This window comes from Nicotiana attenuata, chromosome 1, assembly GCF_001879085.1.
Source record: "Nicotiana attenuata strain UT chromosome 1, NIATTr2, whole genome shotgun sequence".
In the NCBI taxonomy this organism is placed as follows: Eukaryota; Viridiplantae; Streptophyta; class Magnoliopsida; order Solanales; family Solanaceae; genus Nicotiana; species Nicotiana attenuata.
This window is the reverse complement of record NC_031989.1, coordinates 108,599,987-108,618,619: the sequence shown is the minus strand read 5'-3', so window position 1 is coordinate 108,618,619 and position 18,633 is coordinate 108,599,987.

Below are 18,633 nucleotides of genomic sequence, written 5' to 3'. Positions count from 1 at the left end.
AACGACCTTAGTTCCAATTCAAGCGCGCAATGGCCCCACACGACCATATGATGATTGCTTGGTCAACACAAGAGTCTCAAGGCCACAATTTTCACCATCCTAAACACAACATTATGTCTTTGACCATGGGATCAAAGGCAAATGTGTTAGGCCCAAGTGAAGCTTGCCTAAGGTCCTCTTAACTACAAAATATTGAAAATCAAAAGAAGAAAAATCAAAAACGGACTCAAACCCTTAAGAAGGTTGTCACGCCATCTATCATTGGGAAGAGCCACCCGGTTCGCACAACACACTACCCTTGGAAAGAACCGTGGCATTAAGAAAACCAAGGGCTTATTGAAAATACTAAACCGAAACAAAAGGCTACGAGCCTCACTACTAGGCTGAAAACGAAAAATTTGAACGAAAATAAAAAAAACCAAATGAATATGCACAATGGGGAGTAGAATATACAACGGGATGAATATATACATAAGAGTCTAAAAGTAGCCAAAGTTAAAAGTCATATACAGGCCAACTATTTAAAAATCCAAGACAATCCAAAACATAGAAATAAATATATACAGTCATCCAGTGTATCAGAATCAAAATGGTAGGGCGCACCCCCACGAATAAAAGCTGGCATTGTCCCCAATGCCAACTACCGAAATAAGCTCAAAAACAGAGTAAAAGGATATAGAAAGGCCCCTCAAGACTAGTCCACATGCGTGGGATCTCCTGTCGTCCCTGGATCCTCTGTAGTAGCCGGGACCTCAGACTAGTCTTCGACCTGCTGCTGGGACATGAGCTGGATCAAGGACAGGCTGAACCACCGGTGGAACACTAGATGTACCCTCCTGAACCTGGGCCACCTCTATCACAACTCCCTCGGTGCTAGGGAGTTTCCTCTTCTTCCTCGGCCTGGGAGTCTCCTCCTGCTGTGGCTGAACTGCTGCTGGATCTACAGTTGGGTCCCCGAAGAGTAAGTCAAGTGGCATCTGATCCGCCAAGAGCTTATCCACATCTTCCCTCAACTTCGTCACTGACTCCTTGGAAGCTTTTTGCTTCCTCAACTTCCTGTGCTCCCTAGCTAGTTTACCCAATGCGGAGCTGTGTGCCCCAACTGCCTTAGCCAAGGCATCCTGTGTCTCCATCATCTTTTCCTGGTTAGCTAGGATTTTCTTCAGTGTCTCCTCAATGGAAGGAGGGATCTCAACTGTGGCAGGGGCTGACTGTGCCTGAACTACAGTGGACAAGTTTGACAACTTGGATGTCGCAGCTGACATCCAGTTGTTCAAACTGGCTAGAGACTGAGCAAGCTGGTAGGCAGTGAACCGGTGAGTCTTCGATGAAGGGACATCCGGGTCCGCTGCAGTAGATGGACCGGCAAAAGTAGAAGGAACCTGAGGCAATGTCTCACTGGTAGCAGGGATGGTGGAAGGCTCAGTGGACTGCTCAATAACCACTGGCTACTCAGACTGGCCAAGTGCGGTGGAAGTGGATGCCTGAGGCTTTTTGGACCTCTTTGGGTTGTCGGGACCTAACTGACTGTACCATGAGTAGGGGGCCACCGGATCTACCTTGACTTCAAAACTCTTCTTCTTCACCTTCAATTCTCTAAAGTACAGGGAAAGAGTGTTCGGGAAGGGGTAGTTTGTGTTGGTCTCCTGCCCGACCGTAGAAATCACCCTTGACATGATGTTGCCCACATTCAGAGGAAAACCAGCCATAATAGATGCCACTAACACTGCACGGGGAACAGGAACTGTGTGATCATGAGTGGAGGGATCAAGCCTACTACACACGAAGGTCAACCAACCCTTTGCTTCAAAACTGAACGTGTTTCTCAGAATCTTCTCCCCTGCTCTCAACCAAACTGGGACAGTACCCGGGGCTGCCAAGTGCTGGGCCAACCAAGGACGAACCTCTTCTTTCATTGCCAGCTTTTCTAAGTATTGGGTTTCATCCTCTTCGTTGAACCCCAAAAACTCATTCAGAGATTTACCATCAAACATCACCACTTTGTCTCTCACTTGTGTCGCCTTTGAGTCCTTCACTACATGATGAACATAGCAGTAAAATTCTTTCACCATATGTTCATTTGCGACTATGCAACGTTCCTTGAAGAAACCTCAACCCTCTCTAGTACGGAATTGTGATTGCACATGTGGGTTTAGAGGAAGAAGATCAGAGTCAATAAATTGCCTCTCCGGAATCAATTTTCTTTTGGGCCACCACTCTCGAAATCTGTGAAAGGCTATTTCAATTACAAATCTATCAGCCCATGCTTCCGGTTTTCTTGTTCTATCAACACCACCAACTTGGGGTTCACCCCCCTCACCATATCCTCCACTCTCCTCAGATAGTGAAGCTGTGGGGGAGGTGGAATATTGTTCTACACTTTTAACCTCGGACTCATCAGACGAGTCCAAAACTACATTCACCGGTCTTTTGAGGTTTTTATCAGCTGGTCCTTTGGAGGTAGGTGAAGTTGAAGGAGAGTCATGCAATTGGAGCGAGAGAGACATGTGAGTGGGAGCAGATTCAGAAGTAATACTCCGGGATGGTGCATACTCGCTCCCCGAAGAGTGGGAGGCAGCTCTATCAGCTTCCCGTATTATCTTGCGGGTCTTTTTTATATTCTCCCAAGTCTGGGGAGTGAGTTTAACAACCCGCTTTCCTTTTCCCCCTCGGGAGGAACCACCCCTCCCGGGTTGTTGTTCTTTTCCTCCTCGTTGCTTAACCATGATCTGCAAAGAAAAGTATTGTTAGTTGAAGCATATGCAGTGAATTGGATGCTACAGTTGAATGCTTGGTTTAGAAACAGGGTTGCAGAATAGAAGGGGCGCGGATCGCGCAAAAGTGCCATGCGGACGCGCTGGGGTAGCATGGACCGCGTAAAACTGGAGCGCGGACCGCGCTTAAGATGTTCCAGTGAAACCCCTCTCTGAATCTTACCAACGTGGTCCGCACTGATTTGGACCGCCGCCGCGCTAGGCTGGCGCGGACCGCGCAGAAAGGACGCGCGGCCGCGTAGGGCAGACAATTAACTGAGTATGGGGATTTTCATTTAAGCCCAATTTTTTTGTTCAAATTATGTGTCCTAATTGTCCCTACTCAGTTACTAATCAAGAATTCATGCCCATTGTTTCACATAAACACACAAAATCTACCCTAACAAGTAAAACTAAGAGAGAAAGAAGAAAACAAGAAGTTATACTAATAGGAAGCAAATAAAATAAAAAAAAATTAAACTATGAATGAGATTAGTGAGGAATGTTACCAGGGGTTGTGAAAGTTTTAACTACTTGAAGCAAGTTCTTTTGATGCACAGAGAAAATTGAGAGCTCAAGTAGAAAATTGGCGAAAAGGTTAAAATGAAGCCTAGGTCTCTATTTATAGACAACACCGTGGGACCCATTACTTACCCACCAGCGCGGCCGCGCAGAAATGGCCGCGGACCGCGCTGGATTTCCAGCTTCCTTAATTGCCTGAACAACCCACGCGGACCGCACTGTTTTGGTGCGCGGCCGGGGGGGAAACTTCGGAGAGTATGTAATTTGGGCTTCTCCCGTGCGGACCGCACAAAAATGTCACGCGGACCGCGCAGCAAACTTCAGAGACTCAGCTCCCGTTTCACCAGCCTACGCGGACCGCACTGTTTTGGTGCGCGACCGCGTAGGCAAACTTCAGAGACCTTAAAAAAAATTTTTTTTTTTTTTTGCTACTTTTGCCCTGCACTGGTCCAACATCAACCCTGCAACATCTCACAAACCATGAGTTGAAAAATCCTAATCTACAACGGAAAAATAAAAAGAAAGAAAAAGACATGGGTTGCCTCCCAAGAAGCGCCTGATTTAACGTCGCGGCACGACGCATTTTACCATAAGATCACTTCAAATGAAGGAGTGCCACCACGTGGCTGTCATCAATCTTCCCCAAGTAATGCTTCACACGATGCCCATTGACTCGGAAAACTTCACCATTGTTGTTCTTGAGATCAATAGCACCAAATGGGGTCACCCCAATAATTTCAAATGGACCACTCCACCTAGACTTGAGCTTTCCCCGGAATAACCTCAACCGGGAGTTGAAAAAGAAGAACCATGTCACCCACCTTGAATTTTTTACCTTGAGCATACTTGTCATGGAGGTACTTCATCTTGTCCTTATACAAGGACGAGCTGGAGTAAGCGTGAAATCTAAACTCATCAAGTTCGTTCAATTGCTCCACTCGAAGGTTGGCTGCAACATCCCATTCCAAGTTCAACTTCCTCAATGCCCACATAGCCTTGTGCTCAAGTTCCACCGGAAGATGGCAAGCTTTACCAAACACCAACCGATACGAAGACATACCAATTGGAGTCTTGTAAGCCGTCCGATAAGCCCAAAGAGCATCATCCAATTCCTTCGACCAATCGGTCCTATTAGCATTCACCGTTTTGGACAAAATACTCTTTATCTCGCGATTTGAAACTTCCACTTGTCCACTAGCTTGTGGATGATAGGGTGTGGTCACTTTGTGATTAACTCCATACTTAGCAAGCAATGAGTCGAAAGCCTTGTTGCAAAAATGGGACCCCCCATCACTAATAATGGCCCGAGGAGTACCAAACCTCGTAAAGATACTCTTTTTCAAAAATGCTACAACACTTCGGGCTTCATTGTTGGGTAGAGCCACGGCTTCCACCCATTTTGAAACATAGTCCACCGCCACAAGAATGTAAGTATCACCACAGGAGCTCACGAACGGACCCATGAAATCGATGCCCCAAACATCAAAAATATCCACCTCAAGAATTGTATTGAGGGGCATCTCATCCTTCTTGGAAATACCGCCGGCTCTTTGACATGAATCACATTTCTTCACCAATTCACTAGCATCCTTGAATAGCGTGGGCCAATAATCCAAACTATCCCGCTTGAGTTTCTTCCTTTGGTTGGAAGAGAGCTCACACGGGACGTTACCAGTCACAATGAAGTTGGCGATGTCCGCGAACCATGGCATTTCACACATAGAAACGGAAAGAAGCTGCTCGTCAGGGAACCTATCGTTAATCTCAATACCATCACTTGGTCTCCCATCTTCCTCTAATCAGGACAAATGGTTTGCAACTTGATTCTCGCTTCCCTTTCTATCCACAATCTCTAGATCAAATTCCTGAAGGAGTAGCACCCATCTCATCAATCTTGCTTTCGAATCCTTCTTAGTCATCAAATACCGGATGGCTGCATGGTCTGTGTGTATGATCACCTTTGCTCCCATAAGGTAAGGTCGAAATTTCTCCATCGCGAACACAATAGCTCCTTTTCTGTCACTGTGTAGTTTCTCTGGGCCTCATTCATAGTCTTGCTAGCATAATACACAGGATGGAACATTTTGTTGATCCATTGGCCTAGAACCGCCCCAACCGCTACATCACTCGCATCGCACATAAGTTCAAAAGGCAAATCCCAATTAGGTGTGGTGATTATAGGAGTTGTTTTCAACTTGTGTTTCAATAGCTCAAAAGACTCCATGCACTTCTCATCAAACATAAACTTGACATCCTTCTCTAACAACTTGCAAAGCGGGTTCACAATTTTTGAAAAATCTTTAATGAATCACCGGTAGAACCCGGCATGACCAAGAAAACTCCTCACCCCTTTGACAGAAGTGGGGAGGGAGCCTTGAGATAACCTCTATTTTTTCCTTATCAACTTCAATTCCTTGCCTTGAGATTTTGTGACCAATACAATTCCCTCTCGCACCATAAAGTGACATTTCTCCCAGTTGAGCACAAGGTTGGTTTCTTCACATCTTGCCAAAACCCTATCCAAGTTCAACTAACATTCTTCAAATGAATCTCCCACCACGCTGAAGTCGTCCATGAATACCTCCAAGATATCCTCCACCATGTCGGTGAAAATTGCCATCATACATCTTTGGAAGGTCGATGGGGCATTACATAGTCCGAATGGCATTCTCGAGAAAGCGAACGTGCCATAAGGACATGTAAAGGTTGTCTTCTCCTGATCCTCCGGGGCAATGAGAATTTGATTATACCCCGAGTAGCCATCTAGAAAACAATAAAAGGCCCGGCCCGCAAGACGATCAAGCATTTGGTCCAAGAATGGTAGTGGGAAATGATCTTTTCTTGTCACCTTGTTCAGCTTTCTATAGTCCATACACACTCTCCAACCCGTAACTGTCCGAGTAGGAATCAACTCATTGTTGGCATTGGTCACTACCGTCATTCCATCCTTCTTTGGCACACATTGGACCGGAGAGGTCCATGAACTGTCCGAGATCGGGTAAACCACACCGGCGTCAAGCCACTTGATAACCTCTTTCTTTACTACTTCTTGCATCACCTCGTTGAGTCTCCTTTGATGTTCAAGAGATGGCCGTGCATCCTCCTCCAAGATGATCTTATGCATGCAAAATGCGGGGCTTATTCCCCTGATGTCTGCCAAAGTCCATCCTATTGCCCTTTTTCGCTTTTGAAGCACCTCCACAGTGGCCTCAACCTGCAAGTTAGTAAGGCAAGAAGAAAGAATGACTGGAAGAGTAGAATTAGAGCCCAAGAATTCATACCTGAGGTGTGGAGGAAGTGGTTTCAACTCCAACACCGGTGGCTCCTCAATTGATGGCTTGGTTGGCGGAGTTTTGCGATTTTCAAGATCCAAAGATAGTTTCCTAGGCTCATATGAATATGAACCCATTCCATGCAATGCATTCACGCACTCCACTCTACCGGCATCATCATTGGCATCCATGTTAAGAAGCGTGGCTTCAAGAGGATCTTCAACATTAATCAAGGCACTTGTGTCATCCACCATCACCGCCGTGACAATGTCCACAAATGAACACACCTCTTGGGTTGCCTCATTGACTTGCACACATGAAATACCACCTTCTCATCACCCACACGGAATGTCAACTCCCCTACTTCCACATCAACCAATGCCTTCCCCGTAGCTAGGAAAGGTCTTCCAAGAATAATAGGCACTTCGAAATCCACTTCGCAATCCAATATGACAAAGTCGGCCGGCAATATGAATTTGTCCACCCGGACAAGTACATCGTCGATTATACCTAAAGGCCTCTTCATTGACCGGTCCGCCATTTGAAGTCTCATTGAGGTTGGCCTAGGTTGCCCAATTCCCAAAGTCTTGAAGACTGAGTACGGCATCAGATTAATGCTAGCCCCCAAGTCACATAGGGCCTTAGCAAAGTCCGCACTTCCGATAGTACAAGGAATAGTGAAAGCTCCAGGGTCTTCTAGTTTCGGGGCCACAGAATGCACAATCGCACTAACTTGGTGTGTCATCTTTATTGTTTCACACTCCATAGAACGCTTCTTGGTGACTAAATCCTTCATAAATTTTGCGTACCCAGGCATTTGTTCAAGTGCCTCCACTAAAGGAACATTGATTGTGAGGCTCTTCATCATGTCTATGAATTTCTTGAACTGATTGTCGTTCTTTTGCTTTGCTAACCGCTGAGGATATGGTGGAGGTGGTCAAGGCAAGGGTGCCTTGGCCTTGGGCACCGTCGGCTCGGGTATATCAATAATGTGTTCCCTAGACGGGTTCACGGTCTCTTGAGTCTCTACCCCCGACCTCATCATCAATATCAATCCGCACATCATCTGTCACGATTGGTTCAACCACATTGTCAACATTCAAAGGTGCATCATCATCATGCAACTCAATTTCATCATTCACAACTTGATTCTCAACCGAGGCATGCACATCACCGCCTCTTCCACTCCTAGTTGTAACCGCCATCACATAATTGTTACCCCCCTTCGGGTTCACTACCGTATCACTTGGTAGCGCACCTTTTGGTCGGGTATTTAAAGCTTGAGAGATTTGTCCTATTTGCACCTCTAGGTTCCAGATAGAAGTGTTATGCGAAGCCAATTGTGCGTCAGAATCTTGGTTCTTTTTCATCATCTGCTCGAACATCATTTTTATCCGTCCCATATCACTTCCAGAAGAACTAGGCCCTTGTGACTGAAAGGGGGGTGGATTGTTTGGTTGTTGGAACATGGGGGGCCTTTGAAAGCCTTGCCCCCTACCACTATTATTCCACCCTGCTTGATTGCTATTGTTGTTGTTCCAATTGTTGTTGTTCCCGTTCCAATTGCCTTGGTTATTACCTTGATTACCCCAATTGTTGTTCTGATTGTTATTGTTCCAATTGTTACCACCTTGTTGTTGATTATTGTTATTCCAATTGCCGCCTCCTTGTTGATTGCCCCAATTGCCTTGGGGGCGCCATTGTTGATTCCCTTGATTTCCTCTATTTCCTTGGTAGTTATTGACATATTGGCATTGCTCACTTTGATCATCAAAACACTCGTTCGAATAACCACCACCATCATTGTTGTTGTCAAACTGCTCACCATTACCTTGAGGTTGTTGTTTCCCTCTTTGCCTCCTTTTTAGCATAGAAACATTCTCCATTGCATTGACTTGGCACGAGTTTTGTACTTGTTGCAATTGCGCCTTCGCCAACTGATTCATTGTTGTTGTAAGTTCGGCAATAGCTTGGCCATGATCACTCAACTCCTTGTGCAAATGGATGACTGTGGGGTCACCTTGGGGTACATTCGCTCGGCTTTGCCATGCCGAAGAGGTGTCAGCCATTTCATCAAGTACGTCACATGCCTCTTGGTAAGAAAGTTTCATAAAGTCTGCTGGATCATCGCCTCAGTCATGTCGTTGTTAGGGCACTCCTTCACCATTGTTCTATATCGCTCCCAGATCTCATGCAATGGTTCCGTTGGCATTTTCTTGAAGGCTAGAATCTCATCCCGAAGAGCCGCCATATGACTTGGAGAAAAGAACTTGGCAATAAATTTGTCCGCCAATTCATCCCATGTGGTGATAGAATGATTTGGTAACCTTTCTAACCAGTCCAACGCTTTGCCCCGAAGAGAAAACGGGAAAAGCCTCGATCGCAACGCATCCTCTGACACATTTGTTTGTTTGTTGCCCCAGCAAGTATCTACGAACCCTTCAAGTGCTTGTATGCATTTTGGTCGGAGGTGCCCGTAAAATATCCCCTTTGCTCGAGCAAGGTCCACATGACATTTGTGATTTGAAAGTTCCCCGCCCGGATTCGGGGAGGAACGATGGCACTCGCGTACCCTTGATTAGGAAGAACTCTTGGGACCGCTCTTGGCGGTGGCGGAGGAGGGTCTGGAATAGGATTGTTGTTATTTACATTAGCATTGGCATTTCTACCTCTTCGTGGTACTTGAGGTACCGGAAGCTCATCTTGCTCAACATCTTTAACCTCCTCCCCCGCCAAGGCATTGCCAAGAGGGTCATTTCCGTTTAGAGCCATGTGTACCTGATGGATCAACACAAATAAAGTTAGTAAAAAGAAGGAAAGAGAAGCAAAACACAAAACTAGCTACAGAAATAGTCAACACCGTAAGCTCCCCGGCAACGACGCCAAAAAGTTGATCGCAGCGGACTCAACCTTAGGAAGAGTGGGCGCTAATACTTTTACCCAATAGTGGTATCGGGGTCAATTTCCACAGGGAGCTAGAAAGGGAGTTGGATATTTGCTTAGCCTAGAAATGCGTGTTTGCTTCTAATTGATCTTCTATCATTTTTGGGTTTTTATGATTATCAACTACAATTTAACAACTACTAATTATAACTAAATTATGCTAAGATATTAATTCTAGGTTGTATGCTAGATAGAGAAAGACACTAGGGTCGTGGCATTTACCTAGGTGGTCAACTAACGGGTAGAGATTCCTAATACAAGAATGATGATTATGGGGCTTATGCTATAACCGTTGCACGATTGCACTCACTCTCACACCTCTCGGTAGAAAGAATTATTTTGCCCAATTGACTCTCGAGAGACCAATTGGGTAGGCCAACAAGCACAAGCAACTTAGGATTCAAGTTGGGTAATTACTCTCTCGAGGTTTTACCCGTTAATTTGGGACTACCATTCTCATGGGTCCATCCCAATTCCTTGTTGGGTTAATTTTGGAGTCATAGACACTCTTTCTCAAGAAGAGTCAAGACCCACTAAGCTAGACTTAGTGTTTGCAACCACCAAATCCTAGTTAAATCATAAAATTAACCCAAATAGCAAACACCCAACATCATTCAAGCATTAAACAATCACACCCATCAATTACCCACACTAGGGTTGAGCCACAACCCTAGCTAATGGGTTTAGCTAGACATAATAGCAACAGAAATTGAAGATGTAGTAGATAAAATTAACATATTAATTAACTAGAATGTTAATCTACAAGAATCCACGATAAAACAAGATGAAAATGCCCAAAATAGGCTAAAACTTCAGTCTCACAAGTGCAGCTGCTATCTGATATCTCATCCTTAACCTAAAAATAATAAAATATTCTATTTATACTAGGCTAGAAAAACTGGACAAAAATACCCCTGCGGGGCTGGCGGGGACCGCCCAGAAATGCAGCGCGGCCACGTAGGGGTCTTGGTCTTCGATCACTCACTTCTGAAGCTGGGGACGCGGACCGCGTAAAAAGGTAGCGCGGTCGCGCAGGCTAATGGGCGCGGACCACGCAACAATGAAGCGCGACCGGGTGGACACAAGCGCTGACCGCATAGAAAAGAGCGCGGACCGCGCGTGGTTACCCTTGAAATGTATACTCTCTGAATCTCCTAGCGCGGCCGCGCAGCAAAACAGTGCGGTCCGCACTAGGTCCTCTTGTCCCCACTTCAATGATTTTTGACACTTGAGCAGGTTTCACTCCGTTTCGAGCCGATTTTTGACTTTTGTCATCTTGTCGCTCAAACCTGCAATCAAGCGCACTTTGTAAGCATTCTGGGTCTATTTTATGACAATTCATACATAAAGCATAGGCAAGTATGGGCATAAAACGTGTTAAAATCACAGTTATCATAGACCACCTCACCCATTCTCTCAAGAATCTCAAAGGGTCCGATATACCTAAGGCTCAACTTGCCCTTCTTTCCGAACCTCATCACACCCTTCACGGGTGAAACTTGGAGCAATACCCTATCTCCAACCATGAATAATGCAACATCACGAACTCTATGGTCGGCGTAACACTTCTGTCTAGACTGAGCTGTGCGAAGTCGATCCTGAATAATCTTGACCTTGTACAAGGCATCCTGAACCAAATTGGTACCCAACAACGAGCCTCTCCCAGCTCAAACCAACCAACTGGCGAACGGCACCGCCTCCCGTACAATGCCTTGTAGGAAGCCATCTCAATACTTGACTGGTAGCTGTTGTTGTAGGCAAACTCCACAAGCGGCAAGAACTGATCCCACGAACCCCTAAAATCCATAGCGCAACTGTGAAGCATATCCTACAATATTTGAATAGTGCGCTCGGATTGTCCGTCCATCTAGGGGTGAAATGTTGTACTCGACTCAACCCACGTGCCTAACTCACACTGTATGCCTCTCTAGAAGTGCGAGGTGAACTGCGTACCTCGATCAGAAATGATAGAGACAGGCACACCGTGAAGACGGATGATCTCGCGGATGTAGATCTCAATTAACCGCTCTGAAGAATAGGTAACTAATACTGGAATGAAATGTGCCGACTTGGTCAACTTGTCCACAATAAACCATACTGCGTCGAACTTCTTCTGAGTCCGTGGGAGTCCAACAACAAAAGCCATAGTGATACGCTCCCACTTCCACTCAAGAATCTCCATCCTCTGAAGCAAACCACCAGGCCTCTAATGCTCGTACTTTATTTGCTGACAAATCAGACACCAAGCCACATATGCAACTATATCCCTATTCATTCTCATCCATCAATAATGCTGCCTCAAGTCATAATACATCTTGGCGGCACCCGGATGAATAGAATACCGGAAACTGTGAGCCTCCTCAAGAATCAACTCACGAAGTCCATCCACATTGGGCACATAAATACGACCCTACATTCGTAAAACCCAATCATCTCCAACGGTAATCTGCTTGGCACCACCATACCACACCATGTCCTTAAGGACAAGCAAATGGGGGTCATCATACTGATGCTCTCTGATGTGCTCATACAAAGAGGACCGAGAGAGTGTGCAAGCTAGAACACGACTGGGCTCCGAAATATCTGTACTCACGAAGTGATTGGCCAAAGCCTGAACATCGCCCGAACATCTAATGCTAGCGGCCTCTCCCCAACTGGAATGTATGCAAGGCTACCCATACTCACAGCCTCCTTACTTAAGGCATCGGCCACCACATTGGCCTTCCCGGAATGATACAAAATGAAAAATTATCATAGTCTTTCAACAGCTCCAACCACCTCCTCTACCTCAAGTTAAGATCCTTTTGCTTGAACAAATATTGTAGATTCCGATGATCCGTGAATACCTCGCACGACACACCGTAAAGATAGTGCCTCCAAATCTTTAGCATATGAACAATGGCTGCCAACTCTAAGTCATGAACAGGGTAATTCCTCATGAACCTTCAACTGCCACAACGCGTATGCAATCCCCCTGCCATCCTACATCAATAATGTACCGAGCCGAATACGAGATGCATCACAATACACCGTATAAGATCATGAACCTGTGAGCAACACCAACATTGGCGTCGTAGTCAAAGCAATCTTAAGCTTCTGAAAGCTCAACTCACACTCATCCGACCACCTGAATGTAGCACCCTTCTGTGTCAATCTAGTCAATGGGGTTGCTATGGATGAAAACCCTTATACGAGCCGGCGATAATAACGCGCCAAACCTAGGAAACTCCGTATCTCTGTAGCTGAAGTAGGTCTAGGCCAGTTCTGTACTGACTCAATCTTCTTAGGATCCACTTTTATGCCCTCTAGAGATACGACATGCCCCAAAAAGGCGATTGATTCCAACAAAAACTCACACTTTGAAAACATTGCATATAACTCACTGTCACTCAAAGTCTAAGTACAATACGAAGATGCTGCTCATGCTCCTCTTGACTGTGGGAGTAGATCAAGATATCATCAATGAGTATGATCACAAAAGAATCCAAATACGGCTTGAACACCCGGTTCATCAAATCCATAAATGTTGCTGGGGCATTTGTCAACCCAAATGACATTACTAGGAACTCATAATGCTCATACCGAGTCTGAAAAGTCGTCTTAGGAATATCGGATGCCCTAATCTTCAAATGATGGCAACCAGACCTCAAATCAATCTTCAAAAATACCTTGGCACTCTAAAGCCGATCAAATAAGCAATCAATCCTCGGCAACAGATACTTGTTCTTGGTAGTGACTTTGTTCAACTGCCGATAGTCTATACATTTCCTTATCGACCTATCAAGCAAATCTTGCAACTGCTCCTTCAATTCCTTCAACTCCGGATGGGCCATATGGTATGGTGGAATAGAAATGGGCTGAGTGCCCAGAGCCAAATCAATATAGAAGTCAATATCTCTGTCGGGTAGCAACCCCGGGCAGATCTGGAAGAAACACCTCTCGAAACTCACGCACAACTGGTACCGAATCTATTGAGGGAACCTCCGCACTAGAATCGCTAATATAGGCCAAATAAGCTAGACACCCCTTCTCGACCATATACCGAGCCTTGACATAAGAAATAACCCTGCTGGTAGAATAGCTAGGAGTCCCTCTCTACTCTAATAGAGGCAACCCTGGCATGGCTAAGGTCACCGTCTTGGCGTGACAATCCAATATAGCATGATTAGGTGACAACCAATCCATACCCAAGATAACATCAAAATCTACCATATCAAGAAGTAGGAGATCTACGCTAGTCTCAAGACTCCCAATAGCAACCACACACGGGCGATAGATACGATCTATAATAATAGAATCTCCTACAGGCGTGGACACATTTACCAGAGCATTCAAAGAATCACGAGGCACAACTAGATATGAATAGGATGACACATAGGAATAAGTAGAGCCAGGATCAAATATAACTGAAGCATCTCTATGGAAAACTGGAACAATACATGTGATAATGGCGTCAGATAACTCAGCCTCATCTAGCCGGAAAAGCATAAAATCGGGGCTAGGCCACATCACTCTGAACTACGTCTTTGTGATGGACCCTAGCTGGCTGGCCTCCACCTCTAACGGCATGACCTCCACCTCTAACTACCTAACCCCCACCTCTGGCTGCCTGACCCCTGCCCCTAGCTGGCTGAGCGGGCGATGGAGAAATCAGTGCCAGAATCATGACACGAGAAAGCTGTTGTGGTATGCCGCCCAATAATCTCGGACAGAACCTCCAGATGTGACCAGTACCTTCACACTCAAAACAACCATCCTGTTGTTGTGGCTACTGAAGTTGAAGCTGATCCGAACGGCCCGGATAACCACGATGATAACTTTGGATCGGAGATGCACTGATAGAAGTTGATGGTGCGCTGTAGGATGGCTGACCAGAATGAGGTACATAAGGACCACGACTCCCCGAAGCACTGTGAGATGCCTGAAGCGCTGACTGAAATGGCCTAGGAGGACCTCTACCAAAAGTACCCATGCCTCCAGACGAGGCACCACTAAAACTACCAAAATGACAAGGCCTCTTATCAGACACTGGCCCCCTCTCTTGAGCACGAACCATCTCGAACCGTCTAGCAATATCTACGGCCTTCTGGAACGTAATATCATCACCAGTCTCCTTGGCCATCTGTAGTCTGGTAATGAAAGTGAGCCCATCAATGAATCTCCCCACTCTCTCCCTCTCAGTAAGGAGCAAGATAATGGCATGGCGAGCTAGGTCCATAAATCGAGTCTCGTATGGGGTAACAGTCATACTACCCTGCTGAAGATGCTCAAACTGCCTATGGTAATCCTCCCTCAGGGTGACATGGATAAACTTCTCTAGAAATATCTATGAAAATTGATCCCAGTTAAGTGCAGGAAAACCAGTTGGTCTAGTCAACATGAAATCTCTCCACCATCTCTTGGCGAAACCACTTATCTAAAATACTGTAAAATCAACCCCGTTGGTCTCAAATATACCCATGTTGCACGATACCTCGTGGCAATAGTCTAGGTAATCCTCGGGGTCTTCAGAAGATGCACCACTAAAATGAATAAGGAAGAGCTCTGTAAACTTGTCCAACCTCAACAAAGCCTCAGAAGAAATTGCGGGCGTATCACCAGCCTATGCTGCAACAACCGGCTGAACCACCCCAACTAGCTGGGCTGCTAGAGTCTGATATAAAGGAGCCACCTGCTCCGGGGTGTGAGTAGTGAGAGTTTATGCTCCGTCCCCAGCCCGAGAGATGGTTGGTGCCACTGGAATGTGCCTATCTGGGCCACACTCTCCATAAGGCCCACCAAACAGACTATAGCATCCTGAAGCACTGGAGTGGCTATGAACCCCTCCGGGACCTGAGCTGGAATCTACTCCTCAAAATCTACCTGAGGCTCAACCACGGGTGTTGTTGCTCGGGCTCTAGGCTGAGCTCTGCCTCTAGCTCGACTTCGGCCTCGACCTCTGCCCCTGGTAGGAGCTGCCACTCGGGGCTCCGGCTCCTGTCCTACTATAGATCATGTGCGTGTTCTCGCTAAACTCCATAGACTCTGGAAGATAAGTATGGACATCTCCATACCGATCCCCCAGACTCTACTAAGCTTGCTCGTGACTCGTGAGACCTATGCAACCTAGTGCTCTGATACCAACTTGTCACGACCCGCAATTTCTCATCCTCGGGGCCGTGATGGCGCCTAATATTTCACTAGCTAGGCAAGCCAAAGTTAGAATAATTTTAGCCAATTTTAAACAGTTGAAATTAAAAAATAACCAAGAAACTAAATAAATTGAAATAGAGTGAGAAAAACCATATTAACAGCGATATCCAGATATGATGTGTGGCTATAATTCCATAGTTTCGTACATTATTTGACCTGCATTATACATGCTTTAATGATAAATTACACTTTATTTGCGCGTAATGGAGTCTATTATGTGTAGGTGAATTAGAGATGAAAGTAAAGCTAAAAGTATGCTTAAACGTCAAAAGTGCGCTTGAGAACGGTGAAAAGGAGAAGCCGGGCAAATGCCAGCTTAAAGCCAGGCTGAGGTTGGCATTAGCCAGGCGACGCAAGGCCTAAGGCCAGGCTCGGTCCGAGTTTTGAAGGTTTTAATTGTTTCCCGGCTTGACTAGGAGTTGACCTACACGTTTAGGTCTTGTCCTAAACATATAAATAGACCTAAAAACGTCACTTTTGAGGGATTTTAGAGAGACGGAGAAGGAGAGATCGTGTTTGGATACAACTTTAGGAGCACAGAGCCGTCGTGGAGACCGGAGAGTCGACCTAAGGAGGCAAGAAAACACTAGGAGCAAGGCGGAGAATTCTTCTACGAGTTTTTTACTTCCTTCTTCCTATTTCCATTATTGGTTATGAATTCTAGTATTGTAGTTATGCATACTAGTATGAATAGCTAATTTGTTATCTAGGGTTTTGATGGAACCTCTTGAAGGATGATTTTCCTATTACGTTAATATAGATTTGTTGTAGTATTTTCTCTATTTGTTCAACTACGTTATTATTGTGGTTGGTTGAAGAGCTCTTAATCGACTGCGCCTATTTAGTGTGTATTACTCGGGAGAGAGTGCATATTTAGGTAGTTGTTGAACAACATCACTCCTAACATATATGAGGGATCAATACGAAGGGTTTAAAGGTGGGATTAGGGATAACGAAACCTTGGGTGCGATCCGAGTGAGCCTTACTTAATGCCAGCTAGCGTAATTCGGGAGAATATGTCTAGTAAATTGTGGTAATTACTCGGGAGAGAGTTCGACAGTCAGAGCGCTCATGATGGGTAGAGAATACTTAGGCAAATTTATTGAAAACGTAGCGGAAAGGATTCCGACAATAGGGGAAATCATAACTCTAGACCTCCTTAATCTTGTCTCAATCCCTTAGTATCCCTAGTTGTTAATCTACTAATTTAATTTGTTAGTTAATCAGATACAAGAATATTAATATTTATAACATAGAAATTGTTCGGGCTTGTCTTCTTAGCAGTATTGAACAGTTGTAGCTAAGTCTTGATTCTCTGTGGGATTCGACTCAGGACTTGTAAACCGGATTATATTTGCAACGACTGCTTAGTCCTTTTTATAAGGCATAGTTGGGCGTGATCAAGATACAATCCCAAAACGGTGTCACAAGTACACGAGCGACTAGAATAATACAAATAATGGTCTGAATGAAAGTAAAATTGTCTGAAATGAAATAAACAGCTAGGATAAGGTAGAAGGGAACTTAGGGCGTCAAACGCCAAGCAGTTGTACCTCAAGTATCCGTCAGGCAATCAATCTGAGCAATCTATAGACTGCCGCTAAGACCGACTCCAAAATCTGCATAAGAAGTGCAGAGTGTAGTATAAGTACAACCCACCCCATGTACTCTGTAAGTGCCAAGCCTAACCTCGACGAAGTAGTGCAGAGGCAAAGGTGGGCCACTTAAAATAATCGGAACGCAGTATAATAATTATAACAAGAAAGGAACACAGTAAAAGTAAAGCAATTAACTTATGAAAATAAACTCTATCCTCAAAATAAGTAAAACCAGAAATATAAGTCCTCAGATTCTCGTACGAAAACATTGAAAGTTAACACCATGTAACATGAATACAAAACACAAAATCCACTGTGTCGCACAACCTGATACCACCGTACAAGCTTAATATCCCTCCTTATTTCACCATTTCAATATCAAGAATAACAAGTAAAATCCGTTGCAGCGCGCAAGCTGATCAAGCTGATCCCACCATATAATCAAAATCAATACCATATTCCTCCCTTATTTTACCATATCAAAATCACATATAAAACCCGTCGTGCCCGTGCAACCTGATCCCTCCATATCAATATTTATCATCCCTTATTCCACCCGTTGCGACGTGCAACCCGATCCATAAACAAAATTAATAAATAAAATCAACTTAACAACTCAATTCACAAGAATCACTACGACTAAAGAATATGAAAGCAAAGTGAGAAAGGAACCTCGTACCAAATCAAGGAATTCTATAAGTAATACAAGCAACAAGACAAGCCAAATATGTGACAGTTAAAGTGTACAAGTAAGACAAGTAAGGCAAGTAGCAATTAATCATGGAAGAAACGAGCATTTTAATACAACAGTAATAAGTGACAAGTAACAAGTCAAGGCATAGGAAACAATTAGGGCATGTAACAGTTAAAACATGGAATAAAATAATTAATGAAATACGGGAAAGCATGAAAACAACTATTTTGATGGTGTATATACACCCGTCACCTCACATATACGTCGTTACACATGTAAATCACATAACATATAGATCAAGAGTTCCTAATTCCCTCAAATCAAGGTTAGACCCAACACTGACCTTGCTTCGCAACTCAAGTAATCACTCAACCACGGCCTTGCCTTTTAAACAAGCCTCCAAACCAACAAAATCTAGAAATTTCTTGGCCATACAATTCAAATTACGCTTTAGAAACTATCCAAAAATGAAACAGGTTCAATTTAGATCATTTTCGAAAAAGTCAACAAAAGCCAACCCCGGGCCCGCTTGGTCAAAACCGAGGTTCGGACCAAAATTCGATTATTCATTCACCCCGAGCCCGATTATGTAATTTGATTCAAAATCCGACCTCAATTCGGGGTCTAAATCCCAAATTTACAAAAATCCATAATTCCAC